This window comes from Miscanthus floridulus, chromosome 10 (assembly GCF_019320115.1).
Source record: "Miscanthus floridulus cultivar M001 chromosome 10, ASM1932011v1, whole genome shotgun sequence".
Lineage (NCBI taxonomy): Eukaryota > Viridiplantae > Streptophyta > Magnoliopsida > Poales > Poaceae > Miscanthus > Miscanthus floridulus.
In genome coordinates, this window is record NC_089589.1 from 60,695,302 (window position 1) to 60,720,354 (window position 25,053).

At 43.1% G+C, this 25,053-nt stretch overlaps 1 long non-coding RNA gene and 1 pseudogene across 2 annotated transcripts; both read left to right on the plus strand.

The window, feature by feature from the left end:
• Window positions 1–1,265: 1,265 nt before the first annotated feature.
• On the plus strand, window positions 1,266–11,516 carry LOC136486647 (disease resistance protein RPM1-like; annotated as a pseudogene).
• Window positions 11,517–14,998: 3,482 nt separating this feature from the next.
• LOC136484766 (uncharacterized) lies at window positions 14,999–20,293 on the plus strand. 2 transcript variants are annotated; one of them, XR_010766199.1, is made up of 6 exons: window positions 14,999–15,373; window positions 15,695–15,795; window positions 15,900–16,031; window positions 16,109–16,177; window positions 16,531–16,627; window positions 19,267–20,293. It is a non-coding gene; the product is annotated as an uncharacterized lncRNA (long non-coding RNA). The 2 variants fall into 2 exon arrangements; XR_010766198.1 differs by having other exon boundaries at window positions 15,000–15,362.
• Window positions 20,294–25,053: the final 4,760 nt, after the last annotated feature.

Here is a 25,053-nt window from a genome sequence, read left to right on the forward strand (position 1 = left end):
GACGGCTTTGGGGAGGGGGGTTGTCCTCCGCCATGGCTGTGACCTGCGGGGGAGAGTTCGGAGTGGACCACGCCGGAACCCATGGCGGCACAGGGCTCAATGATGAGTGGAGGTCGCGTGAGTCGAGTGAAGCCAGGCTTCGAACGTTCTGGAGTAGTTTTTTTTACAAACTTATGGAGTGGAATGTTGAGGGCAAGACGTAGTGGGACGTTCGGGCTGTCACGAGCCCACGACAATGGTAGCGTCCGGACACCCTAAGGAGAGCATTTCTGTAGTGCTTTGGTAGTTGTACACATCTCCTCGCATACCGGCTTAGGAGTAGTTAGTAATTAGTAAGAATTAATAAGAGTATATCCAAATAAGTTAATGCTAAAGGATGTGCTAGCTACTATAAAATTTTTGTAAGGTGAAGAATGTGAGTAAGGGTCGTCAACGATAATACAAATAGTAGCTCATAGTTGTATTTAGTAAGAAAAAAAAGAGACAGTAAAAAGCAACTAGCTTAGCTGGTATGCTTTTCCATTGATTCATGTCTCCATGTTCACATGTTTTTCTTTGCTAACATATCATAACACTATTTTTTGGTATCTTTTTTTATGATACTAATTATAAACTATAAATAATAATATTTTCTTATATGTATTTGGTCAAAGATGTAAATAGTTGATTTCTAGAGAAATGAAAATGACACTTGCTATGAAACGGTGGGACTATCTATTTGTGAGGCTAAAAAAAGTAGGAGAGAGGGGTAAGTAGTTACATGACTTAATTTTTTTTTTTGACGTTGCCAAAGTTGTGACAAGTCATAATAGAGTTAGCGGTTGGCTAATAGATGGTGTGGTCTTGATTCTATTCTGTGCACATATGGAGAATACTTTTTTTCTCTAATAAGGCTAACATTTCTATGGGCATCTTTTGAACTACGGTTTTTTTTTGCATTTTTATGAAAATTAATTGATTTCTATCCTATATAATTTCTGCTAATTTTTTGCTGCGTGGGTGGTGCTGGCCTAAGTGCGTGGCACCAAGGCCTTGTTTAGTTGGCGAAATTTTTGGCGAAATGGTATTGTAGCATTTTCGTTGTTATTTGGCAATTAGTGTCTAATCATAGTCTAATTAGGCTTAAAAGATTCGTCTCGTGAATTTCGTCTAAACTATATAATTAGTTTTATTTTTTATTTATATTTAATGCTTCGTGCATGGATCCAAAGATTCGATGTGATGAAAAATCTTAAAAAATTTAGTCTAAGTCAATAGTTGATTCTTACAAGAATAGACAGCATTTCGTGCCTTTGGTTTTGGTCCTTGGATGCCTCCGCAGCTTTCCTCCAGCCTTTTACTGTAGTTCGCAGCACACAGCTTGAAGCGTGGGACTCGGAACTCGGAAGAGACGCCACCATTGGAGGAGCTCTCTCCTCGCTGAACATCATCAGGTAAAGGTCTCTCGTCTCTGTTGCTGCTGCTGACTAACTAGCGCGGGATGAAATGAATTGTGGGGTTTTGTTTTGTGATTCCGTTTATTTTCTGATGATAAATCGTGGGTTAATAAAGAATAATAAAAGCACAAGAAACAGATAGGAAACACCCCATCCGTTCTCCCATGTCGCCGCTCAAGATCCCGCCAGCATCCCGCCGCCGTATCATCCCTGGAGCTCGAGGCGCGCGCCGGCACGGCCAGCCGGAGCGACCTCGCCGCCTCCTTTGGCTGCTTAATCGCAACTCCCCCGTGTTCCTTTCCACCCGTCGGGTGTGACGCCGGACACGCGCACACGCAACCTGCTCGAACAATCGCCGCACCGCCGAGCGCCCCTGACGGATTGCAATCCTAATCCTCTGATGCTGCTCCGCTCTGCCCACCACTAGATCCACGACCAAATTCCACATATTCATTGGAAGGGATGCCGGGAAGTGATGAGAATCGTAATGTCCTGACAATTCCATGCTGGTGCTGGTTGATTAATGAACAAGGCTATTTCCTTGCATAGCCCGTGTATCTGTGACATCCATTTCATTTGCTTTCGGAAGAAACCATAATAACAGGATGTTGTTCTTTGTAATTTCTGAAGAGAGGAGCATCCTTTTTGCTCCAAGACTAAACCTTGTAATTTTGTTTGAGATATACATGGCGCCATCCGGCCATTATCTTTGGTGAGCTGTTCCTGACTCTGATTATCATTGACAGTAGTAAAATCTGCTTTGTGAGGGCCACACTTTCATAGTGAACCTACGGGTTATTATATTTGATGAGGTTTCTAGCTAATTTTTCACTGTCACGTGTTGAAACTTATTTAACGCATAGCACAGTGTGCAGAATGTAAATATTGCAAACCAAATATACTGGGAGCGCAACCGAATAACAATGGTAGTCATGATGAATTCTCTAAATCAAACTGCATAAGGTTACTGTTTCTAAAAATGGTTGCCTCTTCCCACTGTAGGAATATTAATTGCCAATGTTACATTGGAAGCAATCCCATGGACGTTTCCAGTTAATTTGATTCCATTACTTACAATAGCTTATTATGCAATCTGCAACAAATTTATGTTTTTTTCCCATTCAGCAGAGATGGCAGAGGCAGCACTCCTTGCTCTCTCGAAGATTGGGTCCTATTTAGGAGGAGAAGCAGCTACCTTCATTGCAACCAAATTTTCTAATTTGATCGAGCTACCAAACACTGTGCGGCGTATTCGTAGGGAACTTCTGATGATGAACATCTTTATACGGAAGACAGGTGCATCCTATCTCAGTGATGAGCTCCTCAAGGCTTGGATCACAGAAGTGAGAATACTGGCCTACTGTGTCGAGGACATAATGGACAATTTTTCATATCATTCTCTTCAATTCAAGCAAGACCCTAAAGGGAAAAAGTTGGCCAATGGGTTAAGCTATGGTCTAGTGTTTAGTGGAATTGCTGATGATTTAGCTCAGATAGAGAAGGAAATTGAGCATGTTTCGAAGTTGAAGAATCTGTGGTTGAACTCAGTCCATGAGCTTCTTCCTACTCAAGTTAGCAGTCCTGAACAGCAATTCCCTCAATACAGTTTGCCCCAACTTGTAAAGGATGAAAACCTGGTGGGGTTAAAGGAAGAAAGAGAGCAATTAAAGGAATGGTTGATTCCCAATGCACCTGTCAACATGAAAAATATGCCAGCTCTCAAGGTGGTATCTTTGTTGGGTATGGGTGGGATGGGAAAGACCACCCTGCTCACTTAGTGTGTATGATAAACTGAAAGATATCTTCGAAATCCATGCTTGGCTCACTGTCTCACAAACATACAGAAGTGTAGATGCTTTGCTGAAGGAGCTACTAAAGATTGTTAGTGCCTCTGAGCACACAACAACAGCTCATGTTAACAGTGTCAATCAGAAGGAAGCGACTGTACCAGTTGACATTGATGTAGGACACAAGAAACAGCTGAAACCAGATGATATCGACAAAATGAGCATCTTAGACTTGAAGAGTAATTTAAAGGCAGTCCTGAAACATAAGAAATATATAGTTGTGTTAGATGATGTATGGCCTAGTGCAAGCGGTAGAGTCTTACCGCCTGTGACCGGAAGGTCCCGGGTTCGAGTCGCGGTCTCCTCACATTGCACAGGCGAGGGTAAGGCTTGCCACTGACACCCTTCCCCAGACCCCGCACAGAGCGGGAGCTCTCTGCACTGGGTACGCCCTAGATGATGTATGGGATCGTCGAGTTCATGATGGAATAAGCGATGTGTCTGAAGATTGTGGGAAGGAAAGTCGCATTGTCATCACAACAAGGAAACAGGATGTAGCTGCTCTTGCCACACCAGGTTACCAGCTCAACCTGAATCCATTAGACATCAAGGATGCACTCCAGCTCTTCTGTACAAAGGCTTTTCCCAGCAAAACCCACTTTGATTGGATATCAGAACTTCTTGAGTGTGCTAATGATATGATGAAGACGTCTGAGGGTCTTCCATTGGAGAAGTGCCCACTCGAGCTTATAGAGCTTGCTAATCATATTGTTAGGAAATGTGAGGACTTCCTCGGTGGCAAAGTGTCCATCTGAGCTTCAGGATCTTGCTACTTATACTATAAACAAATTTAAGGGTTTATCACTATCAGCATGCCCATTAGAGCTTCAGAATCTAGCTACTCTTATTGTAAAACAGTGTGAGGATTTACCTCTGGTAAAGTGTCCATCAGAGCTTCAGGAGATTGCTATTGATATTGTAAAGAAATGTAGGGGTTTGCTGCTGGCTATTGTATCAGTAGGCAGTAGGTTGTCTTCAAGGAAGCAGATAGTGCCAGTTTGGAGGCAGATGTGCAATGAGCTTCCTTGTGAGCTGGAAAAAGATGACCAGGTTCGAGGAATTCTAAATCTTAGCTACTATGACTTGCCAAGTGACCTTCGAAACTGCTTCCTATACTGCAGCCTGTTTCCGGAAGATTACCACTTCTCAAAGGATGACCTTGTGCGACTGTGGGTTGCTGAAGGATTTGTTGAAAAGAAAGGGGATAGCACTCCTGAGGAGGTAGCAGAGGGCTATCTTACCGAGCTGATCCACCGCAATATGCTGCAACTTGTGGAAAATGATGAGCTTGGCAGGGTGAGTACATGCAAAATGCATGACATTTTAAGAGAGTTGGCCCTTTGCATCTCTAAAGCGGAAATGTTTGGTACAGTAAACGATTTTGGTGCAATGGTGCAGATGGGCACAGATGTTCGTCGCATATCTTCTTATGGATGGAAGAAGATGAAAAAGAATAAATCCAAGATGAAATTTCCATACCTCCGAACCCTGATGGCAAGTGATACCATTGTGGACTATGTACCATCAATACTATCTGAATCAAAGTACCTTACTGTCCTTGAGCTGCAGAACTCTGATTTCCAGGAACTGCCTACATCTATAGGGAATCTGTTTAATCTGAAATACATTGGCCTAAGAAATACAAGAATAACATCTCTGCCAGACTCCATTAAGAATCTCTGCAATCTCCAAACTCTTGATGTCAAATCAACTAGTATAAAAGCACTGCCACCTGGTATAGTGAAGCTCACTAAGCTAAGGCACCTTCTTGCTGACAAATTTGCTGATAAGAACCAGTCAGAGTTTCGGTACTTCGTCGGAGTGGAAGCTCCGGAAGGGCTTTCGAACCTTGAAGATTTACAGACTCTTGAGACTGTGCAAGCAAGCATGGAGTTGCCGGAGCAACTTGATAAGCTTTTGCAACTAAGAAGCCTGTGGATAGATAACATCACTTCTGCCCACTGTGCAGGGCTTTTTGCTACCTTGTCAACTATGCCACTTCTTTCCAGTTTGCTTCTATCTGCAGCTGATGAAAATGAGACACTTCTCTTGAATCATTTCAATCCGACTTGCATGAAGCTCCACAAGCTAATTGTAAGAGGATCTTGGTCTCTAACGGATTGTCCAATACTTCAGAACCATGGCAGATATCTCAAGTATCTTGCCCTAAGCAGATGCCATTTTGTAGGAGATCCGCTGGTGGTTCTAGCATCTACTGTACCAAACATCACTGTATCTGAGACTTAACAATATACCTAGTCCACTTACTTTGGACCTTCCAGAAGGATCCTTCCCACACCTGAAGATACTAGTTTTGAAGAACATGAATGATGTCAGCCTTCTGAAAATTAGTAATGGTGCACTTCCAGTCATAGAATGTCTATATATCACATCACTGCCAAAATTGGAGACAGTCCCTCGAGGTATCAAATCCCTGGGCTCCTTGAAAAAGCTCTGGCTGCTGGATCTCCATAGTAACTTCAAGGCTCAATGGGACATGGCTGGAATGCAGAAGGATCTACAGCATGTTCTGGAGATACGTGCCTAACAGCAGAAGCTTTGTTTGTGTTTGTCAAACGTGGCTGCTCTTTCAGTAGTAAAAGTGTGCCACGATGCAACTGTGCCCACTCCAAAATCCATCAAGTTTGCAGTTAGACATTAGGGATAGCTGCATTTGTCAATCTGGATCATTTGTCAGATGTTGTTTTCGAAATAATAATTCCTGAAACATGGTTTGCTGTCTTTGCCATCAGTATGCAATCTAGACTTACCAATGTCGATGTTCTTTTTTCTAGTTGTATCTAAGGCGCCAGTTCATTTAAGAACATTACTCTATTCCTACTGAATTTGCAATGTTATTACTATGTCAGCTAAAACTTTTTCTTGTATCACACATATGCTTCTGTTGAAATGAACTAGTAGGGCCTTACAGTGCCGTTCCTTGTATGTTCATTATTATCTACTCCATCTATTCCAAATTATAAGCCGTTTGGGTTTTTTAGATACATAGCTTTTTTTATTCCAAATTATCTGCTCCATCTATTCCAAATTATCATCGCATTTGGATCGGTGCCAATCTTGTTCTCTAGAAGAAAATCATCGAAGCCACCCATTCCAGCATGCTCGGTGGCCATTTGGGTTTTCTGGTCACCTATATGCAACTGAAGCAAATCTTTTCCTGGCGAGGGATGAAGTCTGCAGTTCGCGATTTTGTCAAATCGTGTCTCATTTGCCAGTGCACTAAACCGGATAGGGCCCGTCTTCCGGGTCTTCTTCAACCCTTGCATGTGCCCGCCTCAGCGTGGCAAGTGATCTCTATGGATTTCGTGGAGGGTTTGGCCCGCTCTAATCATGCCAACTCTATATTGGTGGTCGTCGATTCCTTCACCAAATACGACCACTTCCTTCGTCTGTCTCACCCGTTTACGTCGGCCGACGTTGCTAAGGTATTCCTCAACAATGTTTATCACCTACATGGGTTGCCCACTGCTATTGTCTCAGATCGTGATCGCATATTCACGAGTCAGTTATGGAGGGAATTGTTCGTGTTGGCAGATGTCCAGTTGCAAATGTGTTCTAGCTACCATCCTCAATCCGATGGTCAGACAGAGCGGCTCAATCAAACAATGGAAACTTTCCTTCGTTGTTTCTCCAATGCTTGTCTGACGAAGTGCTATGCTTGGTTGCCTCTTGCGCAGCGACTGCGCGTTCACCCTTTGAAGCTCTGTATGGATACCCTCCGTGTCATTTTGGCATCTCTGCTTTGGACTCAGTTGATGTGCCGAGCAATGACTGACCTTATCCACCAGCATTTGTGTTGTGCTAAGGAGCGTATGAAGCATCAAACCGACAAGAAACGATCCGAGCGCCAATTCCAAGGGGTGATCTGGTGTTTGTCAAGCTCCAACCTTATGTTTAGTCTACCTTGGCGCCGAGGGCTAACCAGAAGCTTGCATTCAAGTTCTATGGTCCCTATCCGATGATGATCGCTCACATTGGTTCTGTTGCTTAGAAGCTTGAGCTGCCAGTTACCTCTGCCATTCACCCGGTGTTTCACGTTTCACAATTGAAGTCGGTAGTCACATCAGGTACTCCACTTTCCTCTCCTCTGCCAATAGATATTGATCTGCCTCCGGTGCCTATAGCTGTGTTGCAGCGCCGTTTCCATCCCACGGAGGTCGGTTCAGTCGAATAGGGTCTCATTCAGTGGTCCAATTGGCCGGCTCATATGGCGACCTGGGAGACATTGGATCATCCGCGCCAGACGTTTCCTAGAGCTCCTGCCTGGGGACAAGCACGCCGGCCTTCAAGCATCGGGAACTGCTACTAGCCCTTCTCCTTCCAGCCACAGGATGTGGAGAATCATGGGCCTCGCAAGAGTGGACCCAGCGTGTGCCGTGTGGGTTTGACTAGTGCCTGTGTGCACGAGGTGGGCAAGGCCCATGTAACTAAGTATATGATGAGCTGCGGAGAGTGGAGAGACAGGCATCACGAAATTTGTAAACAAACTCTGAATACTCGTTAACCCTGTCCTCGCCGATGCATCGTCTTCCTTGTGTTGTTCATCCTCCTCTGTCCCCAATTTCTCCACCATTTTCTCAAATCTGCTGTTAACACCGCCCTCCCCCCACACGCAGATCTGCAGCTCTCCCAAAACTATATTATATATACAAATTCAAGAGGCAATCTCATGTCGTTGTGCGTTCCAAGTTCCTGGATCCATGACGATCAGCTCGCCACGAGGGTCTCAGTCATCCCACCTGCCTGCTCGCGCGAGGTTCTTGGCTGCCTGCATCACGCGCTCGTAGCTCACCCGCCCAGACTGCATCCATCTAATGGCTACACCAACACCAATGCGAGGCTCCCGTACGGCTGATCTGTATCTATATTTCAACTTTTATCTATGAGAAATCAATTTTTTTAGTTTTTGTGGCAATGCACGAAATTAGTTACCTGGCATACCCTTGAAGTCTGAAAGGTCATTTTACTCTATATGCGTTGTTGAAAAAATCCTAAAAAAAATACTAGACCATTGTATGATGCTGGCAGAACAACTCTTACGAGCTTGGAATCAATGTATCCAGCTATTCTCAACATCAATATGCATACGAGATTTATTTATGGGTTATTACACATGCACCTATTTTATTTATTGATTTTTGTAAAAAAAGCTCAAGGGATAAAGACGGTAATGAAAAAAAGCCCGCTCTCCTTCCGCTTCCAGCAGCCACCAGCCTGGCGCGTGAAGGATACGCGACGCCACAAAACTCATCTTCCGGGCAATAAAACCCTGTAGCGCATCGGCATCGCCTCCCAGAGCAATCCCCAGAGTTTTCGATTCCCGCAGCCTGATCTCGATCTCGATCTCCCGACCACAGCTCCGCGCTCGCGCTTCGCGATCTCGACCCGGCGGCTCCCTCGATCGATTCCGGCAAGGCCGCCCGCTGGTGCTCCTCCCTCCTCGCCCGATGTCCGCAGGTGCTCCTCCCTCCTCGCCCGATCCCCTCTCCTCTCGAATCGTCGCCCCTTCGGATCCCGTTGCGATGCCGAGCCCTCCTCCGGCCCCACCCGCGGTGGCGGAGGATGAGGAGCGGCCATGGCCGCCGATTAAGATGAAGCGTTTTCCGTACGCCGTGTACTGCGTGTTCGGTGGCATGGGCCGCACCGGGGAGAACCTCCTCGCCGCTTGCGTCGGGATCCACTATCTGCTTATCATGGTCAATCTCCTCTCCTTCTACACAGACGGTGAGCAGGCCCGCTTCTGGACACTCGTCAGCCGCGTCGTGCAGTCCCTCTGCTACGCCTCCACGACGCTCATCACGTGCACGCTCATCACGTGCGTGTTCATCCGCTACTACATGCGCGTGTATGGGGAGTACCACGTGACGTTCGATCCGCCGCAGCAGCACCTGGCGCCCGCAGCGGCAGCGGAGCAGCTCCCACCTCCCCCTCCGGAGATGGACATGTGTTAGGTTTGGTCCGTGTGTGCGGTATGTGTTTTCTTGCTGGCCCCAGGTGCCTTCTCTAACCCATTCTTCAAGTATCTGTTTTAGTTGCTTAATTACAGGTGTTGCTGCTCTCCTTGTTCAAGGTACATTCCCTCCCAATCCCGGCCCTATCTTTGATTATATTCAGCATCTTTAATGTCGTATTGCTTAATTATGCAGCTATAAGTATCTGAAATCTGAAATACTAAGTTTTCAAACGGATTTTAGGTTCCATATATAATATAGTTTTCTGTTGCCCATATGATTTGGTGCAGATTTCTTTGCTTCTGCTAGACAATCTGTTTTCGATTTGTTTAGGCACCACTAGAAATTCGAAGATGCTTTAGGCGCTTCTGGTTTAGCCATTAAATGGTATGTTTTTCAATTCTATGCTCAATCTATCTTTTATAAAACAATGAATCCACAATGTATTCATACTTAAGTAGTTGCATTGTGGTATGTTTTTCCGCGTTTATTACTTTCTGTCTTTTGTGTTATTTGTGATAAACAGGCTTTGTGATGAAAGGAACAATGGGAAGGACCAGCGTGCTGAAAAGATTTTGCTTTCTCTTGCCCTTACCTGCCGAAGGAAAGATAGAAGATAAATGGTGGCAAACATCAGTGGAAGCACATCACTTGATGGCCCGATCTGAACGTGACCATCACAGAGAAGTGAAGTAAAAGAGCAACCTGTTGAGTGCCATGATAACAAAAATGCTAGCGCGCTAAATCAGGACAGAACTCAAGTAGAGCTGGAAAATACTGCAAACTAAGTGGGAGAAGAACCAAGTTCGAAGTTTTTAACTGGAATAGCTATTACTTTTGTGCAGTTCGAAGTTTCTCATTTGCAATAGCTACTTTTTATTTCATAGTTTGTTCAGTATCTTTAGGAAAGATTGAATAAGATATAGTTTTTTATGTCTCTAAAAGAATTTCCAGTTGCCATTGTCTGTCCTGGAGTAGTCTGCTAGAAATAAATTTGTTTGAGTTCTTAATAATTTATCACTTTGTCTCTAGTTACTTGGCTTTCTTTTGTTTTCTGTGTTGTTTCTGCTGGGTTTTTGTCACTCCTGGTGACCCAAGTGTGACCTCTGTAGTATATGCAAAGAAATATTACTAGTGTTGAAAAAGGTCTGATTTTTTTTTTAAAAAATGGTGCAGAACAAAGATTTCTATAGTTTATTAGTTACATGCTTTTCAGTATCTGACTGTAATGTGAAAATGGGACAATAGGCAACTAGCATCTGGTACTTCCATTGCACGCTGATTGGGAAGTCTAATTGAATTGTGGTTACTGCCTGACTGGTGGTGTTGGGTCTCACACAGAGGTGATATGCGACATGTGCCAATGGCTACGTGATCCCTTTCCGCAAAATGGAACAGCTAAGGATTTTATTTTCCCTTTCTGTGCGCATAAAAAATGAAATGAACTGACTATTAATACAATTGTACTGTGTCACACTAATTCTGTTTCATGTTTTGGAATCATGTAGTTACTTGATATATGCCAAAACTGCTAATCTGATAGTATTTTCTTGTTAGTGATGCTGATAGCTAATCTAACATTTTGTTTGCGTGACCTTTTGAATTATTATTTTGCAAACCTTCAGGTCCGGGGACAAAGATAATGCCAAATATCGTCTAGTTGGTGTCATTGAGCATTGCCGGAGGACCATAACACGGGGGCACTTTGTCGCTTATGTGAGAGAAAGCAGGATTGTCAGTGAGGTGGAGACGAGCAATAGCTCTTCCTCATGGTTTCGTGCAAATGATAAAAGCATTAGAGAAGTCTCCCTAGACGAAGTTCTCAAGTGCGAGGCTTTCCTTCTTTTCTATGAGAAGGTAGAAGCTTGAGACATGCATCATATTATGCCCAAGTAATAGCAATCAAATGGCATTGGCAAGTATGATTTGGTTTGCTAAGGATCCATTCAGTGCACTCAGTCCATACATGTACTGCTTTTGCTGAGGCATTGCAGGGCACCTGGTTAATGGCGGCTTGTAACCAGTTGGGGAAATTGTTACCTAATCTGTTCTTGCTCTTTTAGAAGGAATTAGGGCATGCTGTATTGGCTGAACAGGGTAGGAAATTGATCATAGAGTCACACCATGGCCTGGTTTTGTTAGATGATACTCGATCTTACATGCCAGGGGTTCACATTTTGTGACCACCTGCGATTTAATACAGATGTAAGGTGACAGGTGTTCATGATTTTGGTTATGGAAGCATTTACTTGTTTTGTGAATTGTGGTTGCCAAGGATTTTTCTGTTTGATTGCCTTGGAGAATGACAGTGTAGGGTGCTCCTGGTTGATCAAGATGGCTTAATTCTGATTTGCAGGCTGCTAGAACAATCGTTTTTTCACAATGCTGATTTGAAAGAAGAGCTCGATGAAAATTCAAGGGGATGTGTGTATTTTTCTTGAATACGCAGGAGATCTGCGTATCATTGCATTATAGAGCGAAAAGGATTAGCCCCTTACAAGCACCACCACCTCACTCCTGGCCGGACTGTGAGGGGTTGTTTCAATACATCGAATCACTTAACTAAAGGAACTAAGAAAGAGATGAGACCTGACCACAAAGAACACCGACCAACTAAACCAATGTAATCTATCCTAGCCCAACATCGTGACCCAGACCTAGCGTGAGCAGGCCACGCGCTCCCTGCCAAGCACCAAAGGTGATATTCGTTTCTGAACTCTTCAAGCGTCCTGGTGATGCAGGGGTGAGACCCTTCAAAAACGCAAGCATTTCTATGCTTCCAAAGGATCTAGGAACCTAGAATGATCATTGTGTTCAGCCCCTTTTTCTTCTCCTTTGGAATTCTCTTGGTTGCTTTTCGCCACCAATCAGCGAATGATTTCTCTCGCCTTGTGGGAGTCCAATCTTGCAGTCCCAAAGGAGTCAGAATCCGTGACCAAAATTCTCGAGCAAGGACACATGTAGTAAGCAGATGCTGGACCGTCTCATCTTCCTGATCACACAAGGGGCAGTGGGTTGGGTGAGGTAATCCTCTCTTGGCCAATCGGTCCGCCGTCCAGCACGGCTAGCCACAAAAATAATTTGCACTTTGCTGGTGTCCAGGATGTGTGTATCATGGTAAGCTGAGTGTGGATGTATTTGTTTTGGTCCGTGCATGTGGTATGTGTTTGCTTGCTGGCCCCAGGTGCATTTTCTAACCCATTATTCAAGTCTCTGTTTAGTGTTTAGTGTTGTTGCTCTCCTTGCTCAAGGTACATGCCCTCCCCCTTCAGACCATATCTTTGATTCAGCATCTTTAATGTTGTAACTGTTCAATTGTGCAGCTGTAAGTATCTGAAATCTGAAATATTAAATTTTGAAACAGAAAATATCTGGATGTTAGGTTCCATATATAGTTGTCTGTGGCCCATATGGTTTGGCACAGATTTCTTTGCCTGTGCAAGACTTCTGTTTCCAATTTGTTTAGGCACCAATGGAAACTGGAAGATGCTTAAGGTGTTTCTGGTTTAGCTATTAAATGGTATGTTTTTCAAATCTTTGTTCAATCTATCTTTTATAGAACAATAAGTCCACAATTCTTAATGTTGTAGATGATCGACATGCTCGTTTTAGATCTTCCTAGTGTAGGTTATCCTCTCCTCGATGCTAGAATCTGGGAGCATTTTCATGTTGCTGCTCCCTGCGTTGTATTTCTGTCAGTGTTTATAGCGTAGATTGTTCTGTTTACAATTCTACTAGTGTATGTTGCTTTCTTAGTTTCTTTTGTTAGTACAGTCATTGATTGGGTGCATTGCGCGATAGTTTCACTGTGTTTGACCATTTCTTGATTTTACAGCATGTAAATTCTTTTGTCACATGACCCATCTTTTAGCTGTGAAATTAAATGCGAATGTCTTTCATATATTTAACAACCTGACTTGATTACAAAAGATCATGAGTCCATGTTGAATCAGCACTAAGCATCTGAACATTGTTAGAAGTGCAATCCTTTTCTAGAAATTATTTCACTCGAGAAGGATGCATTTACTTGGACCTGTCAACATATGTATGATATCTAACGTCATAATGTTCAAGTGCAGGTTATGTTCAACAAGGATGAATGACCCGGTTCAGGCAAGTCTTCACCGACTACAAGTGGAAGACAGATGCTCAATCGTATATGTTGTGCACATAGCATTGATGAAATACTGAGTCAAGCTTGTTTGCTAAGACAGTCTGAATCCTATGACGCAGATTCATTTTCTTTATATATAGTAGATTGTTCCCCTTTTATGGGAAAGCTGATGTTTTGAATCTCGCTATGGGCATCAGATGCCAACCATTGTACTATAGGGCATAGGCATGCATATTCCATCACTATTATTTGAACCACTTAATAGTTTTATCAGGCTGCAAAAGCCTCAGCTTGGAATGGTAGCATATACGTGGCTCAATGGGCTTGCAGTACCATGTACATGGGAACTACAGCTGTACATGGACTGAGTGTGTTGTGTAATCTAAAAGTACATGGGAACTACAGAGTTTTATTTTGAATGTGCTTATCGAATTCAGAGACCATTCAGCCAGCAGAAGCATTACAATTCAGTATGTACAGATTATGTGTAGCCTACCTCTGAAAAACAGTTTGTCTGTCAGTGTGTTACAACTCACAAGTTAAGCTTGATCTGTTTTATCTGTTGGTGCGTCACAGACTGAGCTTCCTGTGTATTGTGTACTGCTCAAAAGAGTGTCGGTGTGACGCAAATTGGTATTATAGGCCTCTCAAAAAATAGTTTTCGCCTGATAGCAAAAGTTGTCATGAAAACCATGGTTTCAGGATGATGGCACTGCACCAGTTGATGAATCCGTTTGATTTAGGTCATAATTTGTTTTCAGAGTTGTCTCTTCGGAGACATCTGATAATTTGTTTTCAGAGTTTGAATGATAACTAGTTTTTTTAAGTTCATGTAGTTAGTGGTTTGTTTGCAGGTTCTAGTTTATATCATATTTAAACATTCACTAGGTAAATGCCCGTGCGTTGCAATGGGAACATATAATACCACGATAACATACGTATGAGCGTGTCTTATACTATTATCTAAAATAGATACCGCAATCATAATATTCCAATTAATATTACATAAGTCTTCACGAAAGATAGATAGTTAAAATATAACTCTAAATTTGAATGCAAAACTAAAATATCAACTTCAATTGTCGCATCACTTCATGCCTACGATACGCGAAAGATAAGCTTGCACTTTTTTAGGAATCAAGTGCTACGGAAAGATAATCATAACAAGTTTGTGTTTCATAATACATGTTTTAGAATCTATTCTACAATTAAGATTATGTGGACTTGAACCTAAAAAATTATGTCTGGAGCTAAACAGGATAGTCTCTATGCAAAAGGCAGAGTTGGACGTGGCTTTTTATTCCATAGAAGTGGGTAATAAGATGAGCATTTCCTTGTGCAAGACCAAAATAAATATTTGTCTTCTTCCTGCAGAATCTGAGGTTAATTGAATTTAAGTCTTTTTTGTTGTGCTTGTTCAATATTCAATTTAAAATATTTCTTAGCCGTTCAATATTCAATTTAAAATATTTCTTAGCCTAAATTAGAGTATGTCTAACCGATTACTTGTCTTTCATCTATAAAAGACTATTATATATCCATATAAGTGACATCCTTTTTTTTATTATTAATTAACGTGTTTTTCTCTTCTCCTAATCCCTTCCTTGTTATGGACTCCCCGTCCTCACCTTCCTCCTCACGCACGCTCAGCCACTCTCACTCCGTGTCGGTCCTTCTTTGCCATCGGCCAAGCCCCCTCCCCATCCCTCGGTCGCGGCCCCTCATTCGCCCCCTCGGACGCCGCCACTCGATCCCGCCGTGGCTGTCCCCCCCTCCTCTGATCCCGGCCATGGTCCCCTCCGCTGCAGCTCGATCTCGCATCCGGCTGCGTCGCGTCATCCGTCAGCACTGCTCGAGGTTGCCCCTTGCCGTGTCCCCTCCGTTTCTGCCGCTCGAGCTCGCCACAAGCTCCATTTGCTTGTGCACGGGCAGATCCACCGCTGCTCCTCGTCCCTCTCCTCCAAGCACTGCCTCAGTGCCTGCAGCACCGCCGGTGAGGCCCTGGTGTGTGGCCCTGCTGATGTTGTATGCATCAATGAATTTTTGAGGATTTAGGACCATAAAAGAGATGCACTAAATTTTTGAGGATTTCAGATCATACACTTGGTAACTTAGAATAGAAGATAGGAAGTGTTAATTAGGAAATTTTGTTGGATAATAATTCTTTTACTTTGCCTTTCAGGTTAGCCCCTTGAATCAAGAGTGTGTATTATTGAAACCATAAATAGAGAATTTCATTTGATCTTTTTGACAGGAAGCAATCTGTATTCCTTGGCTCACTTGATCTTTTTGAACCAAACTGGACTGGTTTCTGAATGTTGGCAGGTTGTGGTGGTGGACTTCATGGCTGATCAGCTCTGCAGGTTGAGATGCTTTATAAATTTCAAAAATTCAGCAATGGAATAACTGTATTGTGCCATTCAAATGTAAGGAACCATTTATGCAGTTTACTAACTTTCTAGAGCACCGATTACAGTTTAGACTAATAATATTTATCACCTTGAGAAATGCTACATTAACTTTTTTGCAGGCACTACTGCTGAGATGGCAGACTGAAGTTAGTTCCAGCATTTATGCAACTCCTTTGATCGCTGATATCAACATGTATTTGTCACTTTAATTTAGAGTCTGTCTTTAGCATCACACCAATTCTGTTCTTCTGGTCAGTATTTTAATGCATTTTCCTTCATAAGATTTCATTATAGACACACTGTTAATGAAACTTTTTCTGTTGTGTAGTGATGGAAAGTTGGAAGTAGTGGTGCTATAATTTGTTCATTACTGGCACTGATGGAGACAAACTGCCAGGTGTTAGTATGCTATTTGCCTTCTCAAATTGTATGACTGAATTTGCCGTGAACCAATGTTTGTCCATCCTGCTAGGGTGCATACAGATTAATTAGTTAGTATGCTATTTGCCTTCTCAAATGATGCTTCTACCATTAGTAATGGTGGTTCATTTAGCCTGTATTTTAGTAGCATAATTGCATGCGTGTCTATGTAAAAGATCATCCTTTAATGTCAAGCAATACTACTCAGTATCTCTGCAATTTTCCAGATTTTGTCCACTGCATTACTCTTTTCATTTATGAACTGTTCTTAGCCCATCATGGCACTGCTACATTTCATTGTTGGTAATGGTAATCATTTTTGTTTTACAGCCAATCACTCTTGCTTTGGTGTACGTTTGGAACAACACTAAAAGATCTACTATCAGATGTGACACATAGGTGGAGCGACATCTTGACTACTCAATGGGTGAGTAATGAGTAATACTAATGATGCATTATCTTGATAATACCTTACGTACATGATTGAGAATCAAATATACGTATATATGAAAAATGATAGTAGCATAAGTGATCATGCTTACCTGTATCTTGATTGAACGTTAATAAGAACTACATTAGATGAAATTTTCCGTTCCACTCGCAGTAATCGGCGTGAGCTCCTAGTAAGGATCAGGTGCAGTTTGCGTCATCACCTGGGCGCAAACGAGGCCACACATTACTCAGAACTATGTATAAAAATAAGCCTGCATAGTTTGAAAATCTAAAACTAGGCCTTTCATTAGAACCAATCTATGAGGGAATTCGGATATTTTGCACATGCCAACAAAAAATATTTAAATAGGAATGAGGACAAATAGCACACACACCTGCAGAAGTGGAGATTTAAAAGCCTGAAAGCCTTGATCCGAGGGAGCCACAACTTAGCTGCATATGCAGTACAAATGCTACTATAATGAAATTATTATAGTATTGCAGTTCATGTACTACCAATTTCTAGCAAGTCAAGATTTTTCTTTCCCTCACTTACCTTTTGGATGTTTTGTGGCCCTCTAAGTTTTTGAGTTGGGCAAGGGTCTTGGACCTGGTGTTTGTAATAATTGGCCTGATTCTACCCTCGGGTAGATGAAGCCGGATGTTTTATCCATTATCTAAAAAAAAAATACAGCACACCTGGCTGATGCTACCATCCAGATATAAAACCTTAGCACGGGCATTATGCTACATTCTGAATTTCTGCAAGTCTGGTGCTGGACAAAAGATCATGCAATTTTCTGATCATGGACAGCACTTGCAAGAAACTGGCCACTGACTGAAATGGAGAGCTTCAGCTGCATATACTGAACCTTCACATGAACAGGACTGAAATCTTTTTCCATGACATACACAGATGCAATAGATTAACTGCTTGTTCCTAGAACTAATCAAGTTCAAGCTCTGTTTTAACAAACAGCCCTAAATTCAGGGAAAAAAGGCTCTTATCACTGAGAATAAAAAAACTGAAACCGCATGACAATAGCAACTGGTCTCACAGATAGAGAATATCATGCTAGATAGGTAATGAGCCATGATCACAGTATAATGATATTCTTCTAGAAATTATTATAAATGTGTTGCAGAACTGAAATCTCAAAAATATAGGTACTGCATATAACTGGCCATGCAAGACAAACATAGCTTTCACTAAGTAATTTCACATATAACTCACATTGGAAAATCGGCAAACTCAGTTTCTGAATTTCATTCTCTTTGCAAGGTTGTAGCATCTTAGATCAAAATTCAAATGAAAAACAATATATGTACATAAGTACATTGATGATGTACAGATAGAACATATATAGCTCTAAAACATCCCAGTTTGCCCAGCTCCATCTGAACCAAAAGATAATAGGTTATCAGAGATATAACCAAGGCAGTAATGAGTACATGAGATATTCTCCAAAGCTGCTGTATAGCAGTAACAACAAGATTTCAGAGTCAAACAGAGATAATGGAACAATACAATATTGGTATCCCGAACAAACATCCAAAAGTTAAGATAATAGTTCAGACATCTAAATTTGTAATTCACTCAGGGGAAAACAAATACATCCATCAACCATGGTGAGTTCCGCTAGAGAGAAAGTGTGAAGTAGATCATCCATAGAATGTTGGACCAGTTTGCCTTCAAAGAACTTATAAAATGACACTGAAAACTAATGTTCGAAACTGAGCCCGGCATGACAGAGCTGACAGTAAAGATCAGCAATATTCAGAAAGCCATAACTTCTGCTATATTCAACGAAAAATTATGTTTCTATCAGTCTATTATTCCACATCCATAGAATTTCGTAAGTATCTACATAGGCAAGGTATGCTTTATTTAAAAAAGGAAAAAAAAAGGGACTTCTGGGGGAATACTTTGAAGAAGTTTAATATATCTAAACAGAAACTATTATGTGTAGTGATGTGCTCAGGTTCATAGAATCTGTGCAGTATTTCAAACTGTCCTCAATTAGAAACAAAGGTATTTTGTTTAGAGATGAAGTGCATTTTGCAGGCAACCTTAGGCTATGCTCAATTATACTATGCTGACCCAACATAATGGTTCCCATCTGAATCTGATCTCGCCATGCAGAAAATTTGTGTTTGCCCTTCTAACTGTGCATAGAGTTTTCAAATGTATTGCCTTGGTCCATAGTAAGAAACTTCTCCATAGTAGAGCAGTAATGATTAATGCCGATGTTTCTCCAAAACTACTTGTGAGGTATCACACATGCGGCAATTCAATGCTCTCATGGCCAAATTGAGTTCTTTTTCTTTGTTGGGTAACACGGGCTTGATCAATCCTGCTAATTCCCGTTGGGGTATGAATGAAGAAGCTATAAGCAACAAAGCCTGATCTATGTCCATCTCTCAGTTAATCAATTTCTATTTCTTTCAAAGTTTTAGATTTATTTTGCGATCTGTTGTTTTCAACGCATGGGTTAGTTTTCAGTTTCTGTGAATAATGGAACAGCTTCATGCCATTGGCCTAGTTTCGTACTCCAAACGTAAAATGTATATTTTGTTAACACTGCCTATTTTGTCAATTCACTGACAATGCATCTATGGTTCAAACATTTTCAGAGTCGATCAGCACCACCACGATTGAGATGCGAGGTACCTGGGAGGTTTACCGATGTACGAGTTGAAGACGTCGACGGAGCCGCGGTAGGAGGTGGTGAGGAGGACGCTGACGACGTGGTCGCCGGCGAGGTGCCGAGGAGGACGCCGATGACACGTTTGCGGGTGTCGCCGGCGAAGGCGGCAGCGCCCCGACGGCAGGGCCCTATGCCGGCGATCGGCGTGGATGTTCCGATGACGATGACGATGACGATTGGCGGCCGCTGGACGTGGGGCGCGATCAATGTGGAGCGTCGGCGGCCGGCCGGGCGTGGTGGCTCGGTGGTAGGGGAACGACTGAAGGGAGCAGGGGCCCGATGCGACCGGCTGGGCTCGTCAGCGAGCAGCCGCGACCTTGCTGGCGGCTGGGGTCATCAGCGGGCAGCCACGGATCGCATGAGGAAGGGAGCAGGATTGCTGGTGGCTGGGCTCGTCAGCAGGAGGTGGGAGAAGGGAAAGGCATGGAGCAGCAGCCTGGCTCCTTCCTGCTGTGAGGCGTCGTGGGGGAGTTGTGGTCCCCCACGGTGGTCGGCGGCTTGCAGAGGGCCGGGGTGTCACGGAGGGGAGGGGAGCGATGCCGCGGAGGGGAGTGGAGCGACGAGTCGCGGGGCCGGGGTGTCGTGTGCTCCTGCGCTGTCACGGAGGAGACCGAGGCAGCCACGGATCGCATGAGGAAGGGAGCAGGATCCACGATCAACGTGTCTCGCGGCAATCTTTCCTACTGGGCGATCGTGGGATCAATGTGGCCCCACCTGGCGGTGCAGATAGACGCATGAATAGTAGGCCGATCTACCTTCCTTCCATGGCGGTGATTATCTTCCTTCTATTTGACGGTGATTACCTTCCTTCTATTTCGCGGAGACGCACGGCGCGCGGAGAAACTACGAAGCCGCGGGATCGCACCCGGGGATGCATGGGAGCGAGCGGCTTTGGTGTCGCACCTGTGGACGGAATAGTTATGAATGTTTTAGTTGTAGAGATTAGTGTGTCATTGTGTTCTTGTAGCTGGTCTAAGATGCTTGTGGCCTTTCTCAACCAGACTAAAAAAAATCAAGTAGCTATTTCACCTTATCAAGGTAGCTATTTCGTAGAAGAGCTCCAAACAAAGTATTATTGCAACATGAACAATGCATGCATAATTCATAGCTTTATTTGAAGCAACACGATAGGCCACAATGGCGGAAGAACTTTATTCCTGGACTGAGTGGTCAACAACATATCTAAACGAGTAACCTTATATTGTGATAATTTGCCAGCAATTCTTTGTCAGTGTCAAGTCAAGCGGTGCTACCAAACACATTAACTTCTTTTTTGACGCCAAACACACTAACTTCTAGTACCATGTTGTGAAAGTCAAGGTCCCGGGTTCGAGTCGCGGTCTCCTTGTATTGCACAGGCGAGGGTAAGGTTTGCCACTAACACATTTCCTCAGACCCCGTATAGAGCAAAAACTCTCTGCACTGGGTACGCCCTTTACAAAAGAAATGCTCGTAGATCAGCTAACTAAAAGCTTACCACCCAAATATTTAAGTATCATGTGGCCAGAATGTGTTTATTGGCAAACCTTCGACTCTAGTAAAAGGGGACCATTAATGCAACCATCTCTCTAAAAGATTAAGATTGATCATTTTGAGATATGGAATGGTGAACTGTAGTCACTGAGTTCAATAGCACTTAACTAATATATTGTAATTCTTTGGTCTTGGTGTGTTGTTTCATTGAAGAGTGGTTATATGTATTAGACTAGAGGAGGGTTAATGTTGGAATAATCTCTCGCGACAAGGCCTAAAGGACCAAGTCCCAGCCACTCAAGCGCTATGATAGAGGACGTCCAACCAACTCATGCTTACGGTCCTTATTACACATCACAATAACTTAAATGGGAGACTCGGTGCATCATGGAAACCAACGTTTCCCATGAGCTTAGCCACGCGTCCGACACTCCTAACCCTAACTCGATCTAGGGAGTGCTATAACTGACAACCACGAGTCTACACTGAGTTTTGATGTTGTAAACCGCAAGTCTACAACGAGGATGCCTGCTACACCATCAGCTCGCAGTGGTGGATCGGCTTCATTCGCACACAAAGGTACGAACCTAAGAAATCTTAATCTCTAAATAGCAGTTGTTCTAAGGGTGAGCAAGACAATTAAGATCCTATAAGTTCTAACCCTAGTTTGACATTGAAGGGACCGTGACGCCTAAGAGGGGGGAGGGTGAATTAGGCAACTTAAAATTCTAACTCTAAACTATGGCCTCTTTTTCTAACCTTAGCAAAACCTATGCAAAAGATAAACTATCTAAATGTGCAACTACGGTTTTGCTAGTGTGTTGCTATCTCTACCGCAAAAAGGAGTAATACAATTAAAGTAAATGCGGAAGCTAAGGAGCAAGGTAGAGATATGCAAACTCACATCGACGACTCCGGTATTTTTACCGAGGTATCGAGAAGCGCGCAAGCTTCCCCCTAGTCCTCGTTGGAGCCCCTCGCAAGGAATCCCTTGCAAAGGGCCAAGCTCCCGGTCAGGTAACTCCGTGGAAAGCCTCGGGCCTTCCCCATGCGCAAGTGGGTCTCCGATGTGCCTCTCGGCAAGCCTCTCCCGGAAGCTCCCCGCCGTCTTCACTATCAAGCTTCCGGCCGAAACGCCGCGGGCCTTGTTCCCTCCGGTACACGGTGGCGGCCACACCACAAACGCGGTTGGTGTGATATCGCAAGACTTCAAGCCCCTCCGATGTACAACACTTGTGCTTGCAAGCACGGGGTGGCAAGAGGTATGCAAACCTCACTAAACACTAGGCCACCTAGAGCAAGCGCATAAGCGGTGGTCTAATCAACCTAAGCACTTCGCAAAGCACTTATGCTAATCACCTAATAAAACACTAAGCACTATGCATGTGGAGATAACTAAAATGGTGTATCAACACCCTTGGTATGTTTCCGCAGCTCCACACATCTCAAATGGCCGGTTGGGGGTTGTATTTATAAGCCCACTGAGAAAGTAGCCGTTGGGGTCGAACTCCCGCGAAACTGCTACTGACCGGACGCTGCATCGTCCTGACCAGACGCATCCGGTCGTCCCGACCGTTGAGCCGGCAATATACTGATCGGACGCTGGCCAGCGTCCGGTCGCCTGCCACCGGACGCGTCCGGTCGCAGATTTGCCGCTCTAGAACCTCTCTGTACTTGATCGGACGCTGCTGTCCTGCGTCCGGTCGGTTGCCACCAGCGTCCGGTCCAGTGTCCGGTCGCCTGTCTGCCGAGCCACTTGCCCAGCGTCCGGTCGCAGCGTCCGGTTGCTTGTCCAGCATCCGGTCCTACATCCGGTCACCACAGTGAGCTCATTTCTTCGCAATCTTGCATACGGCTTGGTTCCAATCTTCATGCTTGGACTTTACTTGATCTTTTGGGTCTTCTCTTGTGCTCCTAATGTCTTGCTTGAGGTGTTGATCATTCGGATCATCACGTCGCCTTTGTCCAAGTTACGTCTTGCACCCTACAAACACTTGCAAATTCATTAGTCCAATTTGGTTGTGTTGGTTATCAAACACCAAAATCCAAAGTAAATGGGCCAAAGGTCCATTTTCCTTACAGTCTCCCCCTTTTTGGTGATTGATGCCAACACGACCAAAGCAAGCAAATAATAAGAATTTGGAAGTCAAAAACTACCTACTTGCTAGGATTGCAATGCACAGGGCACGATTATATGATACTAATTGACAGATACCAATTAAAACTTTACTTAAAAGCTTGTCTTGCCCTTGCAAATGTCCCCATGTGATATTATGGATTAAAACCTAGCTTTCTAAAAAAAATTCTCCCATTCCTTAGACTAACCCATAATTCACTTTCCTCCCTTTTTCGGACCATTACTACTTGTAACTGAATGCTTATCTTTGGTCCTTCAAATTCTCCCTCTTTGGCATCAAACACCGAAAAGAAAGACATTAGTAGCACAAGGGAGGGTCAAATTTCATGATCCTTTGTGTGTAGAGTGAAATGGATCACAAGATTTGACTCTCACATTATATAGACTAAGCTCCCCCTAAATATACGCATACATATGGTAGAAAGCAAAGCATATGCATACTTAGTAATTTATTGTACAAGAGAGTTTAATCTATATAAAGCATGGAGAAAGCATATAAATATGAAATGAAAATAACATGATGATGCCAATTGAAGAATGATGCTTAACTCCGGGGACTCCAATTTCCTTACAATGAGACTGCTACACATGTGATAGGTTTGAAAAATTGATACCATTTGAAAAAGTGTTAGTCTCAAGGCATCCAAGTTGTAGAATTACTCCCCCTAAATATGTGCACACAAATGTTGAATACTTGTAAAATTTGTGCACATTGATTTAAGTACCAAAATACCATTTGAAAGATGACTGAATTCTCAAGAAAGTGAGAATCATTTTCAAAAATGATATTCGGGAGAGATTATCTACAATTTGGACTTTGGCACATATTAGATAAATAATTGTAAAACAAATTATGTGCCGTGCTTCTAAACAATTTTAACCCATGTAGGTTTGCTCCAAGAGTTGATAATGAAACCGAGCAAGCCTACCATATGATATACCTATTGAATGCATGACAAAAGATTTAAGCATGTAAATGCAAACATAGGCATGAAAGATAACTAGATGCTTTAAGAGTATATCAATTGAAAAACAATGCCAATTGAAATGAATACTAATTGAAAGTAATGACATCTAGTTACCTAACATGGGAAGGGGAATTTGGGTCCATAGTATTCACTAACCCACTTGGCAATGATTTTGTCCATCATGATGCACCCCATTAAATGCACCCATACTTTGCCAAGTCTCCAAATTCCCCGATGTCCGACGGACTTCTCACTTCCCTTTCGGGATCCAAACCTTCTTGGTGCTCTTCATGTTTGAAATGATTTCCTTTGGCACCCAAAAGCGTTTGACCTCATAGTTGGCTTGCTTGTTCACCTTGATGGCCACCACCTTGTCATTTTTTTCTTCTTCAAGAGATAAGGTGTGGAGGCCTTCTTGTCCACCTTGTTGGTGTAGGTGTTGGAGAGCTTGCTTGTTTGCTTTTTCTCCTTCTTCTTTGCTCCTCTCCCATTCTTCACCTGCACTTATAGGACTTGTGACCTTCCTTGTGGCACACGTAACAAACCATGGTTTGTCCTTCATCAAGCTTCTTCACTCCTTTGACGGTGTTATCTTGATGAAGTTGGGTTTGCTTCGCCTTGCCTTTCACTTGAGTCAAGTCCTTGGTGAGGCGAGCTACTTCTTGCTTGAGTTGCTCATTCTCCTTTGCATCCTCTTGTGTGCATGTATCTACAACAACTTTCTCAACACAAACTTGGTTGCACAAAGGTGAGTCTAAACATAAATCATTGTAAGAAGTAGAGGCATCCTTTTTAGTCATGTTAAAGATGGAACTTTTCTTTTTAGATGCCTTGGTGGGGGTTGTGCTAATGGCTTCAAGATTAGCAACTTTATTAGTTAGCTCATCACAATGTTTGCACATGGTTTCCATTTTAGCAAGCAAACTATTATATGCTTCTTGTGAGCTAACTAACTTTTCTTTTAATTTTTCATTTTTCTTTTCAAGTTGCTCATCATTGATTGTGCACGCATTTGTTGTTGCACTAGCCTCAAGTTTCTCAATTTTAGTAGATAGTTCAACATTGAGATTAGCAAAGTTCTCATATTGTTCAAGCAAGGTTTTGTATGCTTTTTGTGAACTATCTAGCTTTTCTT